Below are 27626 nucleotides of genomic sequence, written 5' to 3'. Positions count from 1 at the left end.
CTACTCATAATTTCTCATAGATTAGAATTATATAAATACTATATTCTTATCTGAATGCTGATCATGCTAACCTTACTTCCTACTGCAGAAATTTTAGAATCATAGTCTTTATCCTCTAGTAATGCAGAGAATGAATCATCTTGGGAGGGTAAATCAATGCTTCTGAAATTTTGAACAATCTCCTGGAAATGTTTCTTTTCTCTGTATAACAAGCCTGAAATACCTGTTTCTAAGTAGCTTCTTAAAGCAGGGAAGTCCAGGCACCTGTGCACTTCTCTCAGCTTTTGTGGGAATGCCTCATAATTCTCATTTTGCTGGAGTCTGTGGGCCTTGATCCTTAGTGGGTGTTTTAAGCAACTCTGAATCACTGAGATTTCATTAACGTAGGCACTTCATCCTAGGAGCTGCACCATTTTGGAGCACACCTCCATGTTTTAAGGATGATAAAAATCAGACTGCTGCACAGTTGCATCTACTCTGAATTATTCCACAGTGGTGGTGTGTTTCTGGCAAAGCAGCAGTGAAATGTCCCTGGCCAATGTCTACAGAACACAATATTCTCCAGTGTGATAAGGCTATTGTGCACACAGTAAGTCTAAACTTCCACCATGTTACTGCCACTGTTTCTCTTTATTTTTTATTTTTTTTTTCTTTTTTACTCTAGAGAGACTGCCTCTGAGAATAAGGATGTTGTTTCAGTCTCTTTTCTGCTAAGGCTTGCCACAAGGGTGAGAATATCATGTGTGATGGACTGTCTCTGACGATGAGTAAACTTTCTCATGTGTTTCATAAGGGCCACTGACATGTTTTAAAGTGAAGCTGAAACACTGAATTAAAAAAGATTTTACTTAAAGAGGTATGACCCTGTTCTTTTGCGTTGGTCTTAAGCACGCTCCTGACGTTGTTTGGAAGTCAGATTTGATTAAATAGTGATATTTCTCTTAATAAGTTTTGTTTCATCTGATGTAAACATATTGTAGCTAGATAAATGCTGTAACTGCTCATAAGATTGTGTTTTGATTTTAAAAAATCCCAGAAGTTTAGATTACATGTTTATTTTATTACTTTTTTTCCCCAGTCAAGATCCTTTACCCTTGGTAACAACTGATCTCTTAAGAACTTGACAGAGAATTTTTCAGTGAAGGATAAATTCCTACCTTCAACATCATAAGGGAGATTAATTTTTCTTAGCATCACTCTTTAGTTCTACCAAAAGATGTCAAAATGTCTGCACTTCAGAATGAAAGCATCTATTTTATCAGCATAACAGATAGTGTATATGCAGTAGTGCTTTTGGATGTTAGAAATGTCACTGTATTTTTATTGTGAATCATCATTGACAGACTTGATGTCGAGAGTTAGAAACCAAGGTATTAGAGAGAAGAATGTGTCTAAATGAGGTGATGTAATCTTAAAATGTGAGTAATTACATGGTAAATTGAGAAGTAATTCAGTTCAAACTAAGACTCTCCTGAACTGTGGTTATTTTAACACCGAGCAAAGTATTTTGTTCACTTATTTTAAGTCATATTTGTGTGACAGCCTGCCTGCATATATTACTCTTGGTTGTTGCAGAACAAAGAGCATCAACCATGTTGACACCTGGGTACACTTGGGTCCCTCAAATGATTTTGTAGTTGTGTATATTGTGTATGATTTCCAACCACAGAGGAAGGTACCCAAAGCATCACAGGAGTGCCTACAGCTGTCAAGTTTCCAGAACCACAGCAGAGCTCAGCACAGGGATGTGAATCAGCCATTCTGGGATCTGCTTCCCCTGTCCTGTTTTGCTCACTTGCCTGCTGATTATTGAAATCAAAGTTTTTGCCTGATTCACCATTTCAATACATTTCTTAGATAAAATATACAGTATGGTTCAGTTCTATGTGAAATAGCATTATAACAGGAAAGCAAACTTATCCACCTGGTTTCCAACATAATTTTGTTTAAAAGGCATGTTTGGATAATAATCAAAGTTTTGATCAGTAAGCTGGATGCTAAGGGATCCAGACAGTACTGGCTTAATCGAATGAACACACTGATGAATAATTTAGAAAACTTAATTATTTTCTGGGCTTGTGGCCTATTGTGACCTGAAGATCCAGCTTCTGAGAAAACAGCTGTTAAAGGAAACAATGTAGAATGAAGATGTAATTTGATTATTTCTTCACTAGAACAGGCTGCTACTCTGGTACTATGAACTGAAAAACTTCTGTCAAACCAAGTCCTAAGGATCAAGAAGGGGGGAAAAAAAAAGGTGAAGGAGGGAAGGAACCAAAATAGAAATGCCATTTTCTCCACAGAAGAGGAATCCCTGCAGAAGAGGGTTGATGGCATTTTGCAATTAAGCCTGGAGGGAATGGATGTTTAGTAGCATCTAATACACTTTGGTTGGCTGCAGATAATGGTCCTCTGGGCTATAAGTTTCCCAAAACAACGAAACACAAAATTCTTCAAATAAAACCTACTGCTTGTCACTGGCAGTTTAAGCTCCCTCTTGATAGCAATTCTGAATGTAAACCCCTTCTCGTTGGATTATTTGTGTGACAGCTGTCACAAGTGCACCTCTAAAACATTGAGTTTAAAACACTGCACCAGGTTTGTCTTTGTCAGACCATGAACAGATTTTCCACTTCCTTTGACCTACAGGTCAGAGAGCAGAGGTGCTTTTTGGTGCTAGGTACCTCTGCTGGGGAAATGGGTTCTGTCAGGGAATATATCCTGCTGAGGTTTTGGCTGACACACAATGGGAATTTGAAAAGGGAGAACTGCACCTTTAAATTACCTGCATGGGCAGTCTTATAGAGGTAACTGTGGGTAATATTTAGGCATGTGGCAAAGCTCTTAGACTTCCAAATAGTTCCAAAACTTCAGTGGCTTCTGTGAAGCAAGTGAGCCAGATTCAGAATCACTCTGCTCTGTCTGGACCAAAGCATTATTAAAAAAAAAAAAATGGGACTAATAAAGTGCTAAACTGACCTAACAGAGAGAAAAAACCATATTTGTTTTCCTCACAGGTCTGCTAAACTCTGATCTGGTTGAACCTTAACAAGTTCATTGAGTTTAATGTAGTTTTATTGCGCTCCAATTGTTTTCTGCAATAGCTTCCTCTGTCTTCTCATCAGGTGTTTATGAAAACTTAAAGATAATTCTGTTCAGGCACTAAAATATTAAAGAGGTATCAGTAATCCCTATGTGATTTGCTAAGTACAACAAGACAAAATGCCATAAGCAGCCGTAGTCCTTAAAATGTTCTTTATCTGGCCATGGGGAACTGGAGGTGTCGTGTTTGTGTTTACCCAGTTCTGTGTCTCTCCTTGGCTGATAACAAGCTTCTCTCTGGCTCTTGCAATAGCTGATTTTACAATCCTTGGAATTTCTGCTTAAAGGTAGATTGCTGAGAGCCAGGAGGCTGAATTTGTCAAGGTACATTTGATGTAAATATGTAGGCAATTCTCTTGCTTGGCTTTATGGCTTTGCAGCTGCCCTGCCCTGACTCTCCCAGGCTGTGTCATCCCAACCCTGCTGTGATACCACGAACCCAGGAGCATCCTGCAGCTCCACTGAGCATCATCTGTGCTCTCAAAGAGTATCTACACATCATTATCTGCACCATTTTTATGTGGAAATAAGTTATCTTATCTGCCTCTGCTTGTTTTGTTGGTTCTGGTTTTTTTTTTTTTTGCTTCATGGAGGAAGGAAGGATAATCATGAGATGATAGGCCTGGCATGTTTGCAGCCCAGTTAATTTTTTTCCAACAGCATATTCTGGATTCTAGGTGTGTTCTCAACATTAAATTCTATTCTACCTAAGGTACAATGCCATGGTGCCATTGGATTGCCTGTCATACAGCCAGTTTCTTACTGCTACTTGGAAGACCTCTCATGCATTATGCATGGTTTGTTTGTTGGTTTAAAGTTCTTTAGCAACTTATTTATTAAAAAAGAAAGAGAAAAACAAAACAGGAAAAAAAAACTCCCAAAACCCAACAAAGAAATAAACAAAAAAATGAAACAAACCAAAACCATCAAGTTTTCCTATCATCTGCTACACTGATGTTTTGTTTCTTTGTCCAACTGAGGTAGTGGAACTAATTCTTTGTGTTGATTAGAGCCTTAAAGACTTTCTGATATTTTTTTTGCTCTGCTTCATAAAAAATACCATTGATTACAAAAGACCCTGACCCAGAAAAATAGCTGGAAAAAGTTTAAGTGCTGGTTTTGGAGCCAAATCTAAAACCTCACGTGTAATGCTGAGAGTCAGCAGGATTCTCCAGATTTGCAAACTGGAGGATTACCAGAAGGAGAAAAAAAAATCTAATGTCTGCATGAAAGCAATTGTAGAGATATTGCAGGCTGTACAAACAGTTTCCAGGGTTATTTTAAAAGAATCTGGAGTACATAAAAAGCCTTCAAGGAAAAGCTGTGTATCAGATGATTTGTGCCACATTGCTAGCAGTTGTGTCACAGACATTTGAAGAATCACTTTGCTCCATGAATATCATGATAGTTAACTACTGTGCAACAGCTAACAAAATGCATATTGATGAATCTTGACATTCCCCACAATTGTCAGATCCTCTCTTGCTTTTTTACAGGAAGTTCATTAATTTTTAATTGATGGTTTAGACTTCTAATCAGCGTAGCACTTAATTATAAAGATGCCACATAGAGTTACCAAGATGCCATTTTTCATGTTCCTTGGCTTGTTTCTTGGCTCAGGTTAAACTCCTGCTAGGATTGCTCAGTGTGTATGTACAACTACTATGATTGCAAAATGGGCATAATTTTTCATCAGCTTTGTATCAGTTCTCCACAAGAGAAATTATATGCCAAAATGCAGACCCTGTAGTCTTGCATCCCTGTGAACACAATGGCAGGACTTATAAATAACTAACATGCAGGAATTATTCATGTAACATACATTTATGTAATGGTCTGATTTTAAGCAAGTAAGATAGAAATCTAACATTTTAAAAATAAATGAGCAAAACCAACCAAAAACATTAGGGATATTTTATGCTTATCAATGAATAAAAGTTTTGCTAAATCCTTCTTTTGCTTATTATAAAAACATTATATTAAATTTCAATGTTTTCTGCAACTAATATTCTGCTCATTATAAAAAAAATATTATATTAAATTTCAATGTTTTCTGCAACTAATACATAAGAGAATTTGTCCTGTCTACATATTTTTTACCACAGCAAAAAGCTGATCTTCCATGTTGGATATCCAGGTTTCTAGTGGAAGCTTTGTCAAACCCATGGTGATTTAAGGACAATGACACAGAGAAGCTATGAAGTTAGAGTTAATCACTTTAAATATTACAAACTTAACCTACTTTGGAAACAACATACAAGCTATCAGGTGCACAGGCTGCTCATCAGGTTGGAAAAGGCAGTACTAAGCTCCAAAACCCAACACATGTTGGGAACAATCTTGATGACTTCCACTGGGATAGGCAGTGAGATTGATTGAAACAGAGTAGAGTTTTATGCCTTAGAGCACAGAGCTGGTGGTAAAGGAGATTAAGTGGTTGTGTATATGGGAAGGATAAAGTTATGATTTTAAATGCCCAGTAGAGTTGTGATTAATCACTCAGGAATGAAAGAATAAGAGGGATTGTTTTTGTTCTCTCTCTGGCAAGTAGACATTTTTGTCTCTATGATTTTACTCTGGTTTGGAATAGTTGTTCAGATTAAGACACAGAAAGTTCAGGGTGGGACCAGAGGCTTTTACCAAAGTTCTTACAAAGTGTTTTGTGTAATCATCCTCTTGGTTGTAGAGGAGGTATTTTTCTCTCAGTGCAAAATGAAGTCTAGGGGTGTAGTTCTACAAAAGGGATTTTCTTTGGGGATGCTTCAGATATTTAGTGGGTTTTTAGCAGGAATAGCTATTCTTACCTTTGGGGTTTTTTGATTATTTTAGTGTATATTGGTACTTCTAAGCAACCATTTTGGTGGCTGGTCATGCTACATGAGAAATTGATGGTGATAAGGGCGTATACTAAATTTGCTCATTCAGAAGATGTGTTTCCAAATTTATGAAATAAATTAGTGTTAGAAGCCAGGATTTTTGTGAAGATAATCAGAATGCCATCTGCATGTGCTAACTTTACCTCCAAAGACGCAAAACTTTTCTTTCAAAGGAGGTGATGTAAACATTGCTGTATTTTGGGTCTTGGTAATTCTGCATTTTATCATATCTGGATCTATTTTCTGTGTAAGTGTGCCAAAGAAAAGATTGGAATTAACTTCTCAAGAGGATAGGATGCAGTAATTTGTGATCAATACATTAAATTCCTTTCAAAGAATATGACTTTGTACCAGTTTGCACTGAGACTGGGACTGCCAGTGATGGTAGATGATAGTTAGAGATCAGCAAATATTATGAGCTGTTATTAATTTCCCTTACTGTTTTATTCTTGTGCCACTGGCAGATCTTTCTGTCAAAGGAGTCAGTGCTTAGCATGACCATAGCATTTAGCATAATGGCTCAAAATTGTGTATCAGCTTGTTCATAGGCAGCCAAAAAGTTCACATAATACAGAGCTCAAAAATATCTCAAAAGCATGCTTCAAAATCTCCAGATTACCTCTTTTCCCACCTGCCTTAAAACATATATTATATATCCATTAAAGTTAATCATACAATGAAGAACCATCACTGGAACAAGCAGTCAGAACATAACATTGTTTTCCATTTATTTTCAGTTGCAAACTGCAAGAAAACTAAATGCAAACAAGGAAGAGAAGGTATGTCAGCAGAGATAAAGCCAAGGATAATCACATTTAGCAATAAAAAAATTTCTGTCTGAGTTATTCACAAAATTCCACCTGTGGGAAACAGTCTTTTCTGGCTCCTCTGACATTTGATTTAAGCTGGAATTAAGCAGCCCTTATTAGAACTTTGGTGGAATGAGTTATACTTAATAAATATATAGTATGTGTACCTGATATACATGCCAGTACTGCACACCCTGTTATTAACATCCAATTATGTTGATGAATAGAAACTTAAGCTATAATTTCTTATTCCTATAAATTTTCAGTTCTAATGTGCTGCCACTTGGAAGTTTGCTATGTTTGAAGGTGAAGGTTGTAATGTGACAAGAGTGACTGCCAAACCAGGACCCTGTGACATAGCCAAGGGCAGGGGTGACTCTGAGTCTTGGTGGGAACAGTGGAAGGAAAGAGGAAGCAAAAAGCATCAAGGCAACATGTTTTAAAGACTTTCTGTGAATGAAGCTCTTCAATTAAAGCCGTTTGTGGTATGGCAAGCTCTCAGGATGTATACATTCTGGCAAAACTGTAGTGCAGCTGGAAATACTTGCCACTGGGCTGTTTTTTGTGTGTTTGGCAGGAAGCATTGATTTAGGTTTCATTTCATAATACAGTTTTGTTCAGGGTTTCAAATTAAATTCAGGAGTAAATTAAAAGTATTTTATTAACTCATGTCATTTTCTGTGTTCCTCTCTATCTTGAATGATAGAACAAACCCAAAATATGAAGTGCCTCTATCAAGACATTCACAACTCTTTTAGGTTTCTGTAGGATCATCAGTAGCATCCCATACCTATTTGGCAAAAATGTTCAGGTCTGATGAGAAGTGGACAGGGCCTTCCAACTGAAGTTGTTGCTGTGGACTCCCATTTGGAGTTGTGGGAACAAATCTGGGATGCTTGAACATGGGCTCCAGTTTTCTCAGTGACTAAGTGTCATTTTCTAAGGAAATAGATGGCCCAAGAGGAGAATTAGAGAGGCTGGCTTTTTTTTTTTTTTTTTTTTTTTTTTTTTTCCACATTCCTTCCCTTTTTAAATATGTGTGGTGAATCTCTCTCTCTCTTGAAACTTAATTTATTTAGAAGTACATGGCACCTTGCAGGAGAAAGTGTCGGGCTGCTCCCAGGATAAGGGCTCTAACTGGGTGTGTGTTTTTGAATACATTATTAGGACCTTAAACAAATTTTTGGGTGACAGATTCTCTGTTAGAAATTAAATTTTGAGCATAGAGAACATGATGATCAATAGCATCCCTGTTTTGCGAATTTCATTTAAGTACAGAATTTTTTTTTTAATTAAATGAAAAATACTTTTTAGTCTTGTGACTAAATGTATCCTGACTAAAATAAAATTATGTGTTTTAGCTAAACTACTCAATAACAAACATTGCCCTCTGCTCTGTGTGATGCCTATAGGAAGCTCACAGGATATGTATTGACTGGAATAAAATTTGTCTGCATATCAAATTCTCTTATACAGTCGTAGTCAGGACTTCACCCATAGAAAATCTGAAGGCAGGTGAGAAAGAAAGATGTCCCTTGATAACCTGTAAATCAATTCTACCACATCTCTTAGTGGAGGGTCCCAGTTAAGCCCTGTAACACATTTATTCATGGATTGAAAAAACATCTGCAGAAAGACAGGGTAATAAAATTAGCTTAATTTTTTCAGGATTCACTGTAGAAAGGGAGTATTTCCCAAAGAATTTGAACCATTTCTGTTATTCTAGGATTTTTTTCATAATAAAATGGAAATTACTTTAATGTAGGCTACTAATTTTAATCACTGAAATACTCTTATTTCTTTTAATAGTGTTTTATAAAGCATTTTGAACAATTTGAAGAGAATGAGACCATTTTGAGTTGCAAATTAATCCCTTTTGGTAATTGTTCATCTTTAGAGGTAGAATGTCTCACAGGGTACTTTAAAAGAGAGTATGAGCTAATAATGTTCTTCTCACTAGACTGGCAAGAACAGGTCTGCAGTCTTAACACTAACTCCTTGATTTGTCTAAAAATGTAATAAAGCCTACTTCATGCTGCCCTTATAGGGCAGATTTTGTTTAACCTTAATAGGTTTCTCTATTAGAAATTTATGCCCCAAAAGTATTATAATGTATTTTAGTGTTTCACTCTAAAGGAAAGAGTTACAGTACTGGCATACAGCAGTATATTGAGGACAAGGGTATGTTTTACTATTTTTGAGCAATAAATGTGAAGCACAGAATAATGAGATAATCAGGCCTCCAATTAGATCAGTAACTGTGATTCAAAGTTGGGTCCTGTTGGATTTTATGAAATCCTGTGGGGTTTGAAATGTTGCCTGGGCTGACTTTTGAAATGAGCACTGTCAGTGACTCACTGGCAATTTTTGTCATGAATTGAAGTGTTGAGTTTATTTGCTTTTAGTCTCAGTTTAGTATGTATGGGGTCTCAGGTCTCATTTAAAAACAATGTTCTAGATCTGATGGGTGCCAGCACAACTCAGGGACACCAAGCCTAAAGCTATGAGTAAATAAAATCAAGCTACAGGAAATAATTTGTTTTTCTCTTTTGTTTTCCTTGACAGATTTTTTGGACACATCTTACTGCTATTATTAAGGTTTTTACCAGCTTCAAAGTAGTTATCAGTTTTAACTGCTCATTTATTTCTGGTTACAGATTTCAATCACCTTTTGGTGAACTTTGAGGTTTTTTAGCCTTCAATTTTGGCAACTCTCTTCAAAACATATTAAAATAAAGCCTCAGCTGGAACTGTGAGAGACTAAAAGACAGTTGCCAGAATTGTGTTTCCACAATTCCAAATAATTTGGCACAACGGGGTTTTGTTTTTAATTTTTTTACATTTTATCAGTGTGGATATTAACTTTTTCATTACTCTTTTGTCCTCAGGAGTAGCTGCCCCTCTTCTGTCTGCTGTAGCAGTTGGTGGGGACAGTGTGACTCCTTCCTTGTGTGTGTTATTCGAACAGGTCTTGCAGGTAGTTTGACATTTCTCCACCAGAAAGAGAATTTCAAAATTCAAAGTTCTTGACATTTTTGAGAGGCAGTGCTCTAAAATATCAGGAAGTTTACATTTATATATACACACATACACAGACAGACATTTCAAAGCTCTTGCATAAGTAAAACCTTCTCTAGGATTACCTTCTCCTGCAGTTTGGTAATGAAAGTCATATTTAAAAATACTTCCCCAGAAGGCTCTCAAGACACTGAGCATGATCTACTAGTGAGAAATTGTTCCTCATTTCCCTCCCAGGGGGAGGCCTTAGAGTTATGTGAAATTTTTAGATTTTTATTTTTATGCCTTATAGTTTACCTGAAATTGAGAAAATCTTTGTCATAAATTAAAAAGACAAATAAGCTCTCCACAAATTATAGCAAAGCGTATAATTATATCCTCATCATTATACAGGGGAGGCATTTATGAGTAATTGGTGGTTTAAGTAAGCTGTCATGCTTGCCTCTTTTAAGCATAGCTGCTTTATAGAACAGCTTCAAGTGTGGGTTTCATTTTGTTTTTTAACAGCAAACTTGTATTTCTGTAATTGTTCCTGTGAACATCTGCAGCTGATGTCATGGTCTTAAGCTGAAAGGACTGTGACCTGTCCTATCAAATCAACACAGTGTTTGTGGTTATCAGCATGAGTTTACTACAAATAGCTTTTAATTAAAGTGGCATTGCTCTTTCCTTTCTGGCTTCCGAGGCAGCTCTGAGGTCTGGTTCTGTTGCTGAAAATCCAGCTGTTGTCCTTTGAGGCTGCCCATCCTACCTCAGACCCCTCTCATATTTTCAGCACTCCATTTAAGCTACTGCTTTGCCCTGTCTGGATGTTCTGGACCTACTGACATCCTTTGCTCAGTATTCACTACAGTTAACAGAATTAAATAGATATCTCCGCTTTAAATCCTTGGCTTAAAGTTTGTCCACTACTTTGTCTTCTGGGTTTGTTTTTTTTTGCATTTCTACTTTTAAAATACAGCTGACCTTTTCTTATAACATAAAGTTGTAGGAGCATGTGGTTTTGCTGGTAAAAGTGTGTTATATCTAAATATCTTCTCTGATATCTGAGCGATAATATTGCCCAAAACTTTCAGCAATTGTTTCTGAATTTGTAGTAAAACAGTTGTCCTGATTTCATGCTGAACTACTTGGAGTGAGTACAGGATTTTAAGTATTAAACCACACAGAAACAAAGCTGTGTATGTCAGGCTTGCTATCTGTTAGTGTAGGCAGCAGTGAATTACTCAGTAGTTAAAAGATTTGGTGTTAATGAACAGCAATGGAAGTAAAACATGCTTTTCATACTAAGCATTTCATTGCAAAATAAAAGCAAAGAAGCCATGTATTTTTGTTCATAAGCTCTTGACTTGAGTTCAAGAGCAACAGCATGACCAAAATGTTGTGGCAATTTCTGTCACTGGCTGTTTTGATTCTCCAAGCAGCATAACTATTTAGAGGAGAAGTGTTGGAGAAAAGCAACTGCACACCCTGAGGCAAAGTGGCTGGGTTAAGTTGTTTTGGTTTAGGGGTTTAGATTTTTATTCCTGCTTGGGATAAACGCAGACATGTAAACAACACCAGGGTAAAGTTTAGGGCAGGACAACTTAATGCTATTTTAAACACAGTGCAAAACTGGCTGAAGCTGGTGGCCAGGCTAGTTCCTTATGTCATCATGAAACTTTTGATTTGTCTGTTCCTAAAAGAAAGATGACACATTTTGTGTGTAAATGGGAATTGCACAAGAACTGCTTTGTAACTTGGATTCTGGATCTAACCATTGCTACCCAAATAGTATAAAACATGGCCTTTTGCAAAGATCCTCAAGACCTTGCTTGTCTAAGTGGTTATTGGAAGAAAAATTTAGATACTCAAAAGCGTGTCAGTATTTCTGGTGTGGGTTTTCCTCTCTATCTATCCATATTTAGTACTTTTCAACTCACAGGCTGCCACAAGTCTGACAATGCTCTTGCTCAGTCTGAAGGCACAAATGCACTGGGTGAATCAAAAGATTGATCAAACTACAGGTTTTCTGGTCAAACTACTGTGGTTTTGAATGCATATTCCTATGACTGAAAAAAAAACCCAAACTAAACTTAATATAAATTTATCCAGTTGCTGAAAAAAAACCCCAAACTAAACTTAATATAAATTTATCCAGTTGCCTGCATGTTGGTTTTTGGTTTAGGTTTTTTGTTTGTTTGTTTGTTTTTGGGTTTTTGGGGTTTTTTTGGGGGGGTATTTTTTGGGGTTTTTTTGGGGGGGTATTTTTTGGGGTTTTTTTTTGTTTTGTTTTTTGGTTTTGGGTTTTTTGGGGTTTTTTTGGGTTCTTTTTTTTGGGTTTTTTTGAGAAGTAGTTCAAGGCTATTTTGTGTTAGCAATTCTCGGTAAATACCAAGTACTGTAAATTCCAACTTGTTTTAGGTACAGTTATGATTAAAAAAAAAATCTGTGAGGTTTTTTCCTTCAAAGTAGAAGAGAGAGAACTGAAGAGCCAAGATTTAAGATAAAAAGTGTGATTGAGCAGTAATTGCATTTGACTAGGTTCCTGTGGCTATTTATGAAATACAGTGATTTGGGAGCTGCTTTATTTTAAGAATCCCTTAGCCTTGAAGTCAGTAGCTGGATGCCACATTACCTAATTTGAAACTGATGTGTGCAACTCAGGGAAGAGCAATCCCAGCAGCCACAGCAGCTCCTCTGGTGGTTTCCAAATTCCATGAGATGTAAGAGCTGGGATGTAGAAAGCAGCTCTCCAGTCTGCATTCAGACTCTGCTCTTTCTGCTGGGACTGACAAATAAGAAATGTTGCTGCTCTAAGTTGTGAGTTGAGGCCACCAGTTCTTCCCATATGTCACTGAGCTGCTGCCAGAAGTTAATGACTTTTAGCCATTACCATTCTGAGCTTTCTTTATAATGAGCAAATAGTGACAGGCTACCTAGCTCATTAATCCTAGAGCTATGAAAAGTCGTTTTCAGCTCTTTCAGAATTATCTCGTGCCTCTAGCTGAAGGATTTTACTGCTTCCAGAAGGCTGAAGGATGTCTGGGAGGCAGACTCCTGGAAGGATGCTAGGCAAGCAGACTTCTGTTCAGTGTGGGTTGGCTTTTTAATATTATACTATGCAACATAGCTACAAGTGAGGAAACATTAACTTTGTTCAGTGCTTGGATTAATAATTATTTATATTTTCAGTTCTTACTTTTAGAAGGGAAGCTAAAATGATTTTAAAGTAAAATTTTAAAAAGTCTTCTGGCAACAAGTAGTGGGACTCCTGGCATCATGTGGGACAGACAGAGGGAGGATGTACTTTCAGGTCACAGATATGCTCCAAAAGACATCAAACTTGCAAATCTGCACATCACTGACAGCAAAGTATGTAACAGAGTACAGAAACTCATCCATAGTGAAATCAAAATCCAAACTGCTTCTTGCAAGTAGTGGAGCTAGCTAATTTCCAGCTGTGTTTCTAGAGCCATTCCTACTCCTTCATCACCTTATTTTTCTTTCTTTTTGGATGTAATATGAGAGCTTTCCTTCATGTGTGGGAAATACTGGTCTGAGCTATGTGTTTGTCCTCAGAAGCTGTCCCAGAAGCATTTCCATCTGAGCCTGGGGGTTGGCAGTGGGAAACAGACTAGAGAACTGCATCCTTTTTGAATAATTTCATCCATGTAATGGTCCAGGGCTCATATGTGTATTCCACTATCACAGAGTCTACTGTGAATTTGGCCTCAAATACAAAAGGAATGATTAGTGGGAATGCTTCAGGGCAGCAGTTTAGTCTCTGTATAAGTCCACTTAATCAACAAGTCCTTGCACACTGTGCTTGGTAAAGGAGGCAGAGAAGCAACACAAACTGTGCCAGGGTCAATCACCAGCAGCAGAAACCCTGCATCAGATTTTACTTGCCCCTCCTGTGTTCTGCTGATTTTTTTAAAAAACTGATCTTCATCCAACTAATTGATATTATTTTCAAACACAGTGTTAGTAGCTGAACTTCAGTGCTCCAGCTCCACTGTGTTAGGTCACGTAGTAAGTGGATCAAAACACAGTTCACTGCCGACGAGATAGTTTTGTTATAAATGAAAATTTGTCTGGCCAAATTTAAAATGAAAAAATAAAATATTTATTTGCAATCAAATTATATCTTGCCAACCACAAGGGGAGAGTGTGTAACAAAGAATTCAGCCTCAGCAGAGGTTTTCCTCTGTGCCCACACACCTCCATCCTGGCACAGGCGGGTTTTATAGGGAAAATTCTGCCTGAGGCCAAGATTTCGGCAGTCAGCCTTTTCTTCCATTCAGAATCCATAGGTTAATGAGATTTTCTTTTTATTTTTTTTTTTTTGTGATGAGAAAGAACAATTCTGTGTCTGGAGTTGTTGAATCCTTTGATGAAGTTTATGTATCTGTATGAGGATTTCCATGATATCCATCTCGGGTTGTCTTGATCAGTGCCTGGGTATCCCCGTATCCCTCCTGGCCCAGCCACATCCTTTTACGTATAAATCAGGTTTCAACAGACACCAGGTTTTGCCTGTGAGGGTGTGGGGGACTCCTAATACAAACTCCAATAAATATTCAATATCACATATACACTAGAAACGGTGCGAATTATATCTACCACACATAAGAGTTTCTTACATCTTGCATGATTAATAGCTGACATCACTGGACATTTCAGACAAGGTCTCCTTCTCCTGCATGCCCTCATGTTCTTGCTCTCATGCTTGCTCTTGCCCTCACTGTTGCTCTTGCAATCACTGCTCTCATGCACGTCCTTGCTCTCCTCATGCTCTCTCCCACTTGCTCTTGCCTCCTCTTCTTGCTCTCTCCCCCTCTCATCCTGCCTGGCTCACCCTCACTCTTTCTCATGCCCTCTTGCACACCACCTTTTGCACGCACTCCCTTTCTCTCCATTTCCCCATTAAGCTGTCAAAACCAGATTCCTGATTTCCAGCTGCCTAGAAAATCCTTTAAAATACCTTCCCAATTCATAAGGACTTAGAGATGCACAGTCATGCTCACACTGTAGGCCTGTGTCCCATAGCCTCAATTACCTTGTACATATTGTTACAGCAAAATGGTTTTTTGAAAAGTAAGACAAATTTAATTGGGTTGTAGACTGACTCATTTTACAATATAAGCACCTACATTTTATTCTGTAATTACAGTTCTGGAACACTTTCTGGTTCTTTTTTCTCCTGCAAACTAAAACTCAGTGTGGACTGTGCATGTTTTTGGCTTTAAGTAGCACCAACCAACTTTTTATCAGTTTCAGCTGTCCGACATACATAAAAGTGAAGATCTACTTTTGCAAAGTTTTTTGGGATTTTTAAGTTCCAAAATTTATTTTCTTTATTTCTCGTAAGAAACACAAATGTGAAATGACCTCATTATTTCTACATTCTTTACAACCTTTTTTTTCCTACCCCAGGAAGCAAAATGAAAGATCAAAGGCTGAATATTTTTCCATTTTGTCAGAAATCTGTTTCCTTCAAAACCAAGCCATTCTTAGTTATTAAAATAGGCACACAGTTCAAAGTCACTTGTGTGGGTGTGTTGGTTCAATTTACTTCATAAAGTAGGCAGCATCTATTTTAATTTATTTTGTAGAATAAGTTTTAGATATGAAATCATGTTTGTATTCTCAGAGACATGATACAAGTGATTTCTTATGTGTCTGGTGTTGAGGTAATTCTCAGGACACACAGACTCAGATCCCACACAGTAAATTCCATTTCCTTGAAGTGTTACATGAAAATAAACCACTTGTATTAATGTATATCTGTGATTTTCCTGCCTGTGATTGTTTGTTTAGTAAGTACAGGTTTTGTATGCAAGGGACATACAAAGAAATGGGGAGGTTACAAAAAGGTTTGCAAAGTTTAAAGAGAATACTTTTTCAGCTGAAGTTAACAATGTGTTCAACTCATGTCATTAAATTAGTCTTAAAGAGTAATTTACAAATGTCACTATTATAAATTTATACTTGAAGGTCACAAGTTCAAATCCTTGCTTAAAATCTGGCTATACTGTGCATGTGTTTAATTCTAAAGTCTTAGGAATAAATCTTTTGGCTGATTTTCATAAGCTGGTGGCTGGATCAGTAGTAGTAATAAAGGCTGTGACTTTTGCAATAAATATTGGAAAATACTTTTTTGTGATGGACAAGCAAACAAACTAAACTTGTGTCAGGTTTGGGTGTTTTTTTCACAAAACAAATGAAAAAGCTAATGGTATTTTATATTTTGCATTTAAGTGCCTAGCACTTAAGACTATCACGAGCTGCAAATGCCCCACTTTTTCTTGCTGAATTCCCAAGCACACACACTTTTTCTGCTGGAGATCCACAGGAGAACAGGATACACACCTCAGCAGGATGTGCTGGCTCACAAAGAGAAATAGATAGGATGAGCTTTTCTGACTAAGGCTGACTAGAGACAGGTTGATGCTTTTTCTAAATCCGTTTATATAATTGCATACAAGGCCAAGTAACTTTTCTTTAATGCAAACATTGTCTTCAGAATGTGTCTATTGAGCTTGTAGTTAGCTAAGACATATTTGAACAATCCATTTTCACCATTCTTAATGATTAAATGTGGCTATTAACATAAAAGGGATTAAATCATTACATGCTATAGCACTTATATGCAATTATCTTCCAGTGACTCTTGCCTCTTGGCCCAGGAATGTGTGACAGATGTCAGCAGAGTTGTTTTTGTGGATATTTTTAATAACTTGAAAAAAATTATTTTTTGTTACATTCCTGGTACCTGTGCACAAGTTTAAAGGAAAGACAAGATGTGACATGTTTTTATTTTATATATTTTTCTGAATTGTGACAGTTGGGTATTATCAGTGTGCTGTCTGTTAGGCAATATTGTAAAACTCTCAGCAATAATTCATCTAGTGGAAATAGTTCACTAGACTCTAACTTCTGGTTCTCAAAAGAATTTGAAGCTTCTAGGGTTTTGTTTCTTTTTTTTTTTTTTTAAACTGTTGTAGTCTTTTTCTACAGTGATAAGTACAAATGGGTACCTTATGTTACTACAAACATAAAAGCTAAATTGTCTTGACATGAGATATTCTGGGGTAGATTTTTGACAAAAATGGGGTGTGGACAGTTTAGCCAACCCAAAAGGGATAATTTAATGATAATAATAATGCAAGAAAGCAGATTTTTTTTCTTTTTTAATTACTTGATTGGAGACAAGGTAAGTATTTTCAACCATTAAATGAGACTAATATGCATGTTCCTTCTTCATAAAAGCAATGAAATCTTTTATTTTCTCATGTGATCAACAGTTTGGCTGGGTCTTTTTTAAACCATACAAAACTATACCAAAACATAAAGCACTTCTGCCACATAAAGAGGAATTTCCTAAAGACATCTGGAAAAAGGGAAATAATATTTGAGAGCAATTTTTAATATCACTCTGATGTAGTGCTCAGTCAGACTGTGGTTTTGCCTTTTCTATCAAAAGTGTCTGTGGAGGCCTCTTGTTCTTGGGGAGCAGATCATAAATGGCCACATTTCTCCTGGAGTCTGACACCTGCCTGTTTTTCATCCCCAGAGGACTTTGCTGTTCCTGAAGCAACTCCATCAAATACAACAATAGCCTAGCACAAGAATGAGTCTGCTTCCTAAAGGAGATAGCCCCTGGAAATGTTTGCCTTTTGTTTTCAGCAAAATCTTTATGCAGATGTAGAATTCACCTGTAATAATGCAGTGTGTACTTAAGATACTACAAATATCTCTGAACAACCTTTAATAGGACATAACAGTTGTCAGGATGTGTTGGTAAAGGTTTCCCAGAAGAGACTATATTTCAGCTAGAAAAGGGCAAACCTGCCAACTTATTTTGAGATTAGAAGCACAATCAGTGGGAATGTTCCACCAAATGCACAAAGAGATATTGAAGATAATACTTCATCTTCGGATGAAGCATTGCCCTTTCTCCAAAGTAATATCTAATTATCAATGCTTGCCCAAGAATAGCTGTGCTGCTTCATGCATCTCACCTTTTTTAATACCTGCACTTTTAGACTTGGTCTTTAGGAATGGTAACATCTCACATAACCTTTAGAGTTTAATTTTTGGTATAAATTATGTAAAGAAAAATCATTTATTAACCACTAACAATGGAGCTAGCAGGTCACCCTTGACAGTGACTAATAATCTCCAGAGAGAACTCTATGATGAAAAAACAATTGCTGAGACACCAGTGGCAGCAAATCAGAAAATTATTAGCACACATCATATTGTCACAGCAAAAAACAGCATAACCAAGTCTTTGTTGAGAGAGTAAAGGATTTAAGAATTATGGGGAGATGCATTAAAAAAGTTTGGTTTTCTCACTGCAGGTAATGGGAATGGATGAAATGGTTACATGCATCAAGGGGAAGAAAGGGCACAATTATCTATCATAAACAAGCTTTAGCAGAGTTTTTTCTTCACTTGATACTGATACTTTCTACTGGTGACTTTTGCCGTGCAATGGGAATTGGATGAGCAAAGTACTGACATTTGCAGCAGTTATACAGAATGAGAGAAGAACACAGTAATTTCTATGTTTCTGCAGAACTCCATGCCTCAACAAGTGTGAGCAGATGGTGTTTTCAGACATCTGAACAGTTATCTCTCCCTCTGTAAGACCAATGAGCAGAAAGACTTGGATTCTGGGAGTTTGTGTCTTTTTTTTTTTTTTTTTTTTGTGGGAAATCTGATATTCCTGCTCTTCAGGTTTTTATAGGTTCAGGATACCTGTAAAAAGCTTTTTTTTATAGGAATTTTCATAAAGTGTTCAGGTATTTCTAAGCATTCAACAGTTGCTATATTTTTAAAAAATTAAGAACTTGGCTAACCTTGAGAATTAGTAAATGGATGAACTCAATCTAGACATATTTTCAGTTGTTGTCTCCAACCCATCTTTGCTAGCCCAGTAAAATTTTGTCTCTTGTCAGTGTTACAAGTACATGTACATTGTAAGTTACTTAACAAAAACGCTCTGATTCTTAGTTAAGCTACAGATGTGCAAGGCTCCAGATGTTAGCTTAAGGCACAGATTTACTGCAATTTCAAGCAGAAGCTTTCTGCTATGTATAGCAGAAGAAAAAGAAGACTTTTTTCCTTTCCTCTTAAAGGTCATGTTGTTTTTCAGAAAATATCCTCAGTATTTCTCCTTTAGTCACATTGGGATATTAACCTCTGAGGGCAGAAACACAGCAGGCTTCCTTCAATGGTCTAATTGCTCTTCATCCCTATTCAGCATGATGTGCTGCTTCCTACAGAACTGAGGATCAAAACTGACAAGATTACTACGATCAGTCATCCTGTTCCAGCACAGCCAATTCATGGATATTCATGTTACAGTCTGTAAGGACTAGCTGCTTCATCCTCCTAGAAACAGAATTAAATAGAACCTGATTTTTCTGGAGACCCTGATGTCTAAAAGGTGTCCAAGAGTAGACAAACTGGTGGAACAGCTCATCAGACAAGTGGAGAGGGATATGGACCAGAAAGAAGCTGAACTGCTGGCCTCAGCACATTGTGATGGTGCCTTGAAGTCTGGCTGGAGGCCAGTCACTGGTGGGACACCCAGGGATCAGCACTGGGGCCAGTACTATTATTCCTGACCTAGACAACAGGACAGAGTTCAGCTTGAGAAAGTCTGAGGGAAATATGAAAGTCTGAGGGGTGGTTGATACACCAGATGTCTGTGCTGCTCTTTGAAGGCACCTTGACAGGCTGGAGAAATGGACCAAGGAGAAGCTCATGAAGTTCAACAAAGACGTTTGTGTGGTAAGCACATTTCTCTCCCTCTCAGGATTTTTCATAGAGGTGCACAGAGAGAAATGAAAGAGAAAACAATTTCTATTTCTGCTCCTTGTTTTTCCTATGTGGAATGTGTTTGGAGAATTGTTTACCTGGAGTGAGTGCTTGGTTGGATTCTGGTGAGGATTGTTTGAGTTGATGGCCAATCCAGCCCACCTGGGGCTGGACTCTCAGAGAGGGTCATGAGTTGGGTTAGAGATAGAATTAGAGAAAGTAGTATGTAGTTTGAGTATCTTCCTTTATATAGTATTCTAATAGTATATTAGTGTCCTGCCTGCCACATTTAGAGTTCTGTGTCCAGATCTTTCCTGTCCAGTAGAAGAGGAGACATGGATACACTGGAGCAAAGGACACAATGATTAAGGGAGTATATACAGGGACACAGAGAGAGAAGCTGAGAGCTGGGATGATTTACCCTTGAAGAGAAGGCTCAGCACAAGGAAAATATTTTGCTACAGACAGAGTCAGAACACTGGAATAAAGAGAAACTCTACTGCTGGGAAAGGTTGTGGAGTCTCCAGCCTGTGAGATATTCAAAATAGTTCATGATTCTGGACTACTTGCTCTATGTTGAGCTGAGGGGTTTGGACCAAGCAATCACCCGAGATTCCTTTCTGAGACAAGATTCTGTAAAGTTGGTACATCCATGAATCCCTGGTACAGTGCCGAATGAAAACCATTACAGCCTGTTCATGGAGCATGAGCCCAGTGGTTATTCAGGCTGAGGGTAGACACATTCTGCATTTGCCTAGACTGATCCAAACAAATGGGAAGAGAGCTGCAGCTTTATTGTGCCAGACCTGTTTTCTAGCTTTTTCCACAATATTGACCCACCTAAATGGACACAGAAATTATGTATCAAGTGCTGAAATATCCAATTAATAGAGATTGCTGAGCAACTCTTTTGCAAAGCTCCTAATCTGCAAACACTTTTCTAATCGATAGCTACTTCTGTTCAATGTAACCCCAAGGTGACTGTGTTCTGTCAGCTGAGAGTGAGACATGGAGCTCTTGAAAATCTGGAAAGATTCATGTCTTTGGGGAATTTTTTTGTTTTGTTTTGTTCTACAATATATCCTACAGAGTAGGATATAATATACTTATTGGTATAATCATCTCTAAGTTGCACAAGGTTTCCAAAGCACTCTTTTACTGCTGTTCATGCTTTGATTCAAGGGTCACTCCCTGATGGGATATCTGTTGGTAGGTAAATCAAAAAATCCTTACAAATCCTTTGTGTCCTCTCCTTCAGTCATTAACTAAGTCCAAGCCAAGAAGTGACATGTCTTGAGAATTTCCAGTGGTGCTGTGAGTGGATTTGCAACATTCAGCAATGTGCACTACAATGTATTTTTGCTGTAGTAAGTTTTAACCTGCATTTCATGATAAGGAAAGCCTCTATGAACTCACCTGCAGTGTATAGTGGTCTGATTAATGAATATTCACGCAGAGAAAATAGTGTCTTCTGTGACAGACAGAAGAACAGTAACTGGTTTCAGGATTGATGAATGTTTATGCTGCAGTCTACCCCAGACAGTGCATGCTGGAAACCCTGCTTCCTTTCTCAAAGCTCAGAATGAGTGCAAAAAAATTTTTTTTTCTTATGCAAATTGTTAATTGCTAATTTTACACTGTTTTTCTGCCAAGTCTCTCTCTAGGTGGCAGAAGATTATTGTATGTAGTGAATTTCTTAGTGTTGTCTGGGAAAAAGTGTCACTGGTCCAGATGATGCTCCTGACTAGCATGGAATTGCTTTTTTTATTTCAGGGTGCATCAGAAGTAGCTGGTTTTCCTCTCTGACCCTGATCAGAGAGACGCCAGTGCTCAGTACCTGTCACTCAGGCAGCAGGAGCACATTTCTCCAAAAGGAGCCACAGCCACACCAAGTCCCCTGAAATCCCTATGCCCATAAAATGAAGATAATCAAACAGAAAAGGAGCATCAAGGAAACAGCCAAATTCACAGATCCTTGAGAGGAAAAAAAAAGATGGATAAATTTCATGCTTCCAAATAGCTTCTCTATTATACCTTTCATTTATTGAAGGGAAGTATCTATTCAAAAGGTATTGTAGAGAAAGGAGTATATATTCAGGTGACAACAATATGCTACAACCTGCAAGACAGAGATATCTGTCACAGGAATGCAGTGGAATTCCGGATTGAAAGGGTGAATTCTTGCATTCAAAACTGAAATGCTGTATATGAAATTTGTTTATTTGCAACATGTTTTCCCCCAGATGTATCAGTATTTCAAAGGCACTTACTAAGAAAACCAGATGGATTTACAGATGGAACAGGGTTGTTATGAATTTGATATTATATTTCTGTTGTTTGAGAGAAAGTAGGAAAAATTGCCCTGATGTGTAAAATTGCTGATTAATATCTATGCACTTACACATGACAATCATTGGGTAAATCCCTTTTATTTTACTGCAGGGATTACAGAGAAAATGCAACACACAGAAAAATTCCTGGTAATTTAGCCACATAACAGTGGAGATATAAAATCTTTAAAAGGGTGAAGGTAGACTGCATGAGACTGTCCTTAGTCAGCTTATTTTAAAATACAGTGGGATCACATTTAAAACCAATTTTAGCCCATTGATCAGGTGAAGGTTGAGAGAGGAATAGATTTTTTTTAATCATTAGAATAGCAGTCCTTTGTACCTGGCACTTAGCCAATGGCCTGCCATGTGCCTTGTGAACATGATTTCATCAGTTCTTGCAGGGCAGCAAAGCTGTATTATAAGATGCTACTTCTGATGGACCATAAATATATCTTGTTTTGCAAGTTTGCATGCAACACAGCCTTTCTGAACCTGCTTACTTCTCCCAATTGAAATATTTTTCTGAAACCTGGGGATATACATGCAAGAATACATGGCTTAGGAGCAGACTGTACTGTGTATGTAGGTTTGCCTGTAATTATAGGAAAAGCCCTTTTTCCTTTTCATGGCTCCTGAGATTTATGCAGTTGGCAAGCATTTCAAGTTGTAATTGTGAGTTGCTGGATGCTAACCCAAACACTCTCTTTCTTTGCAGGCATGGAATAAACAATGTGGGGGGGAGAAACAAAGGCGCAAAACAGCTTGCTTGGTTATATAAACAAATTAAGTGGCTACTGCTGCCTACCAAGTTTTTCACTGCAATAGGGACTCACTTCTCCTGGTGAGCTGCTGGTGCCAAGAATAATACATGCTGTACTTATGATCAAATCAGCTTTCTGTACTAATTAAATCTCTTGGAGTTCTCTCTTGGCATCTCTCGTGCAGGCTGGCTGCAGCTTTGGACATAGGCATAAATATGTGGTTGTGTAAATTCTGTGGTTGTGCCTGTGTCTGTGTAAATTCTCAGTGCCATTTATTTTGATTCCTGGAACGTGAAAGAATAGAGCTTAATATTTTCAGCTTCTTTCTGCTGCTTTAATTAAAATCAATATCTGTCACTGTGAAAATGGATGGTCTTCCTGGACAAGAGCTATTGGCCTGTTCAGGGAGAATGGAGTGAAGGGAAAGGCATTGTAAGACTGTGAATTCTTACCCATTAGATATAATGTTGAGATCTTTCAAAAACTAGTTTTTTGCATCTCCTATTGAAGGAAAAGGATATATGGGAGTGAATAGTATTTAAAAATATAAAACTGATCAGGATCTTTTAATGCAGTCTCAGAGCTGAATATGGAGATTTTAAGCATTGACACTTGACTTTTGCTGATGTATTTTCAATCTGAAGAGGTTTTTAGAATTAATGGGAATCATGCAGAAAACTCTATCACTGCTTAGGCTGTTTTGACAAACATTCTTCATTCTGGGTACTGACCACTGTATCTCTACAATTCAGTTAAAGATTAAATTTTAAAAAGTGTGTTTGAACTAAGGTCTCACTTGGGAATAAATGGAATTTATATTTTAAGCTATCATTTATATTGTTTTTTCTACACCAGGTAAATGCAGACAGTCTTCCTGCATGTGGAATTGTTTAATGTGTAGAAGATATCTCCAGTATAAGGTACGTAAGAAATGAATATATAAAATACATCCTGTAAACAAAGAAATATACTCTATTTGTCTGTGTCTTTCAGAAAGATATAAAGGAGTTTGGCAGTGTCAGAAAAAAATTCGTTTCTTCTCTTATACTATTCCTTTTTAGTTAGGCCAATCTTTTTGTATTTTATTTTTCCTACTAAACTCAGCTTATCAGAGTAACTTTTATGGCCTCTTTCTTAAGGTAGCAGAACTTCCACAAGTTTTCTTTTAGAGTTGGTGGATGTAATGCACGGCAGGAATGGTCTAAAACTGTAAAGTAATATAAGTGGGCCTTGGAAGGGTATTAGTTTGCACTCAGTAAAAACAGAATAGTGAAATTTCCAGTAAAGCTGCCACAAAGCAGCACAGCTTTTAGCTTAGAAAAGGATGCAGAAGACAGAGAGCATAATTTGGGTGCCAATTAAGAGAAGTCTACTTAGCTTTGCCTGAAGTTCATTTAAACTTTATATTAGACACAAAAGGGAAGTTATTGATTAAAAATTGAGTTTTTATCAAGCAGTTCTTAAGCAGGACACTTGATCTCTCTTTCTGACTTTCCTGTCATCATCTGTCTTCTGTATTCCACACAATTGTTTTTTTCCTGCTAAGCCAGTTGGACCCTTTAGTAAGTAAAAGACAAGATTCAGTGTGTTCATACCACCAAGTCTATCTTAATATTTGCTTGATAGGTAGGGCAGCTTCTGAGGGTAGTGCTATTGACAGAACAATAAATAGAAAATAAGGAAAATATAGGAAAAAACAAAGTGGGAGCAATGGAATTACAGCTGTCTGGAAACCCTGGTAGCATAATCACTGGTTTTCCTTATTTGTTTCTTAAAACCCTGCTTGGCACCTTTGTCTTTGCACATATGCAAAGCTGCAGGCAGGTTGCTGTACCCAAATGGCTGGAAATGCTGGTTTTTTCTGTTCAGACTGGCCTCTCTAATGAAACTGAAATAAAACAGCACGAGTGAGTTCCTTTTTGTTACTGAGACAGCAAGGCTTGAAATAGCATTACTGATTCTCACTGGGCATGTGTTGGTGGATGAGAGAGAAAATTCAGTCTTACTTCAGAAACAATGTGAATGTGTAAAGAAACTTAAATTGAATATGATAGATCTGTTCACAGATCTATGCACCCATTTGTAAAAAGACAATGGTTTTTGCAATCAAGTGTTGTATCAGGTAGCATTTACTTCATTAGGACATAGGACAGTGAAATCTAGACTAGCAATGTGTAGATTGGTGTTAACATGCAGCAATTGCATGTGGCAGCTACCAAAAGCTGAATAAAAAGGGTTCCATTCTATATATGTTTCTATAGTTTTAAAGATTTTAGCTTCTGCTTGACTGTGTCTTGTGTCAGAATATCAATATTTCTTGGACTGGTATTTAGTTAGATATACTGTCTCAGAATTAACTCTTACCTCAGGAGGGAGGTAAGGGAAGTGTTTATTATTAATGGTCATCTCCTAAAACATTGGAGATAAGTGAGCAGAATATGGAGTCTGAGACTCATTCTGGCTTTTTGCTTAAAAATGTGCAACTGCATTTTAAAAAAAATTATCCATAATTTTGGAAAAAAAAAAAATCTCTTTTAACTGAACACAACATGGTGCATGGAGTTCAGCATGAATAAAAACCAAGATCCAAAACATAATGGCAAGATGCTTTGTCCACATTGTGTTTTGTGTTTTGGGATTGGGTTCACGTTGGGGATTTCAGCTGTGATTTCAGTTTGGAGCCCCAGGGTTTGCCTGAGCCCCAACTCTCTGGTCACTCATGCAGCAGAATTCATTGTCTTTCTCCAATCTGAAGTTGTCCAACTGTCTCATCTTGTCCTGTAGAAACTGAGTGCTTGAACTTTTGTAGTTACCTTTTGCACAAGCACCTGGGACCTCTCTGCATTGTTTTATGCAATGTCCATGTGAGGCCAAATGATGGGAAATTGGGATTAAGAGAATTAATCACATTTTTGCTGTCAGGAAATGGAGAAACTGCGAAGTGTCTTGGCACTTCCCTGGCTCTATTCAGACTTGTGCAGCACAGAATTCTGTTGTTGTGTTGTACCTACAGTGTTATTCAAGTGCTGCTTTAAGAAGCTGCCCTGAAACTGGTAGGGATTGAGGTGGGAGCAATCACTGGGTAGGATTAGCACTGTAGGCCATGTTAAAGTATTTTTCTGTCTAGCATGGTGATTTGCATTTTATCCATGCAATATGTTAGTTATTTATAAACATTCTCTATTCTTGCTAGAGAATATGAAGATGATTTCATGCATCAGAGTGTCTGTGCATACAATAAATTCTCAGGAGAGGGAGTAAATTTGGGGAATATGGGAAGACTGGAGCAGAATCCAATGTGTAACTAGGGCTTACTTTATGAAAAAAAGTCCTCAACAAATCAAACAAATTATCTGAAGACTAAAGAATGAAATACCCATTTGGCTACACAGAAAGAAGGAATTTTCACTGAGACTGGCTGCTTGCTGGCCTGGCCAAATACATATAGAACATAATTTTAAAAATTATTACAAGTGTTTTGTTTTCTATATATTATTTTTCTGCCTGAATGCCATTTTGTCTACTGTTAAGGAGATGCAGGGCAAAAACTGAGTTATTGCAGCCATGCAAATGGGATGGCTCATGCTTCTAAAAGGAGTAAATGACCTGACAGATTGAGCAATAGGTGTTTTATTTCTTATTTCATTATTACAGAACATTCTCTTATAATGCAATGAACAATGACATTCATTGATTTTTGTTAGAAATGTAGAAAAAAAGCCTGAAGAATTTAGCAAAACCTATGTTTTTTGCTTTTGTGTGTTCTGGATGCTGGTATTTTTCAAAGGTTTTCTGATAAGGCTTCTTTTTACTTTGTTATTTTGCACAGTTTTTCCTGAATGAATCTTTGTATCATATAGACTTTAACTGACTGTATTCTGACCTTCTCTATTTGGAGCTGCTGCAAAAAAAGGCACACGGTCTATGCTGGAAGGGATTGGACCAAATGTCCACCCCACCTGGATGTGAGATCCTAAATAGTTTTAGGGCTGTTTTACAAGCACATACTAATAATTATTTGTCAGCTCCCCATTAACTGGATTAGAATTGTGGTTGCATATAAGTTTGCAAGGTCTCTTTTTGCTGACCCTAAGAGCAGCATGTTGCACCTTTTACAAGAAAGAGTAAACCAAGAATCCAAGGTTCTTAAAAATTCAAAAAGTCCAAGTGCAAGGTACTGCACCTGCATCAGGGAAATCCCAGTACTGATGATTCTGAGATTGTAGAAAGTCTCTGTCTGTCAGCCCTGCTGCCAAAGCAGAAGCCATAATTGGTCTGTGCTGGTTTCCAGGTTGTTTATTCTGTTTATCTCTCACATGTTCTGCTGCCCTGCCCAGCTCTGTCCTGCAGGGCAGCGTGTGGGGCTCTGCCCTCAGTGGGATGTGACAAACATTAAATACCAGAAACTCCCTGGGCTGCATTTACAAGAACGTGCCAATATCTGTCACCTACGTTGGACAGTGTGTCCCCAGCCTGAACCAACAGAAAAATGCCAACACCACAGTGAGACATGGAGGGCATGAAGAAGGAGAAAAAGGACAAGGCACACCCAATTTCCTCCATCTTGTCCCCTTTGGACCCCTCATCTAGAATCCTAAAATTTTACTTTTGCACCCGTGCCACACTTAATTATTACTGATATCAAACACTCAGAGCTGGTAATTCATCCTGTAAGATTGCAAACTCTTTTCCATGGGCAGAGATCACAGCCAGTGTCTCTGGGGCTCTGTCCAGGGGGTTCCTGACCCCGGCCAGGGTCCCAGACCTGCCAGGGCAGCCAGAGGGAAGCTCTGGATTCCCACATACCCCTCTGCTCTTTCCTTGTGAGACCACCTGGAGAATTGCACCCAGCTATGGGGTCCCCAGCACAGGAAGGATGTGGAGCTGCTGGAGAAAGCCCAGAGGAGGGCCATG

General features: G+C 37.8%; 1 long non-coding RNA gene across 2 annotated transcripts in view; it reads left to right on the top strand.

The window, feature by feature from the left end:
• LOC146768568 (uncharacterized) overlaps nt 1–27626 on the top strand; it is a 178981-nt gene that overhangs the window by 141373 nt on the left and 9982 nt on the right. For both annotated transcript variants that reach the window (XR_014954631.1, XR_014954659.1), the window contains one exon: nt 23568–23632. This is a non-coding gene — a long non-coding RNA (uncharacterized LOC146768568). The remainder of the gene's footprint in view (nt 1–23567; nt 23633–27626) is intronic.

This window comes from Lonchura striata, chromosome 1 (assembly GCF_050655825.1).
Source record: "Lonchura striata isolate lonStrDom1 chromosome 1, ASM5065582v1, whole genome shotgun sequence".
NCBI classification, from domain to species: Eukaryota; Metazoa; Chordata; class Aves; order Passeriformes; family Estrildidae; genus Lonchura; species Lonchura striata.
The sequence above is the reverse complement of the archived record's forward strand: the minus strand, read 5'-3'. Positions and strand labels throughout refer to the sequence as shown.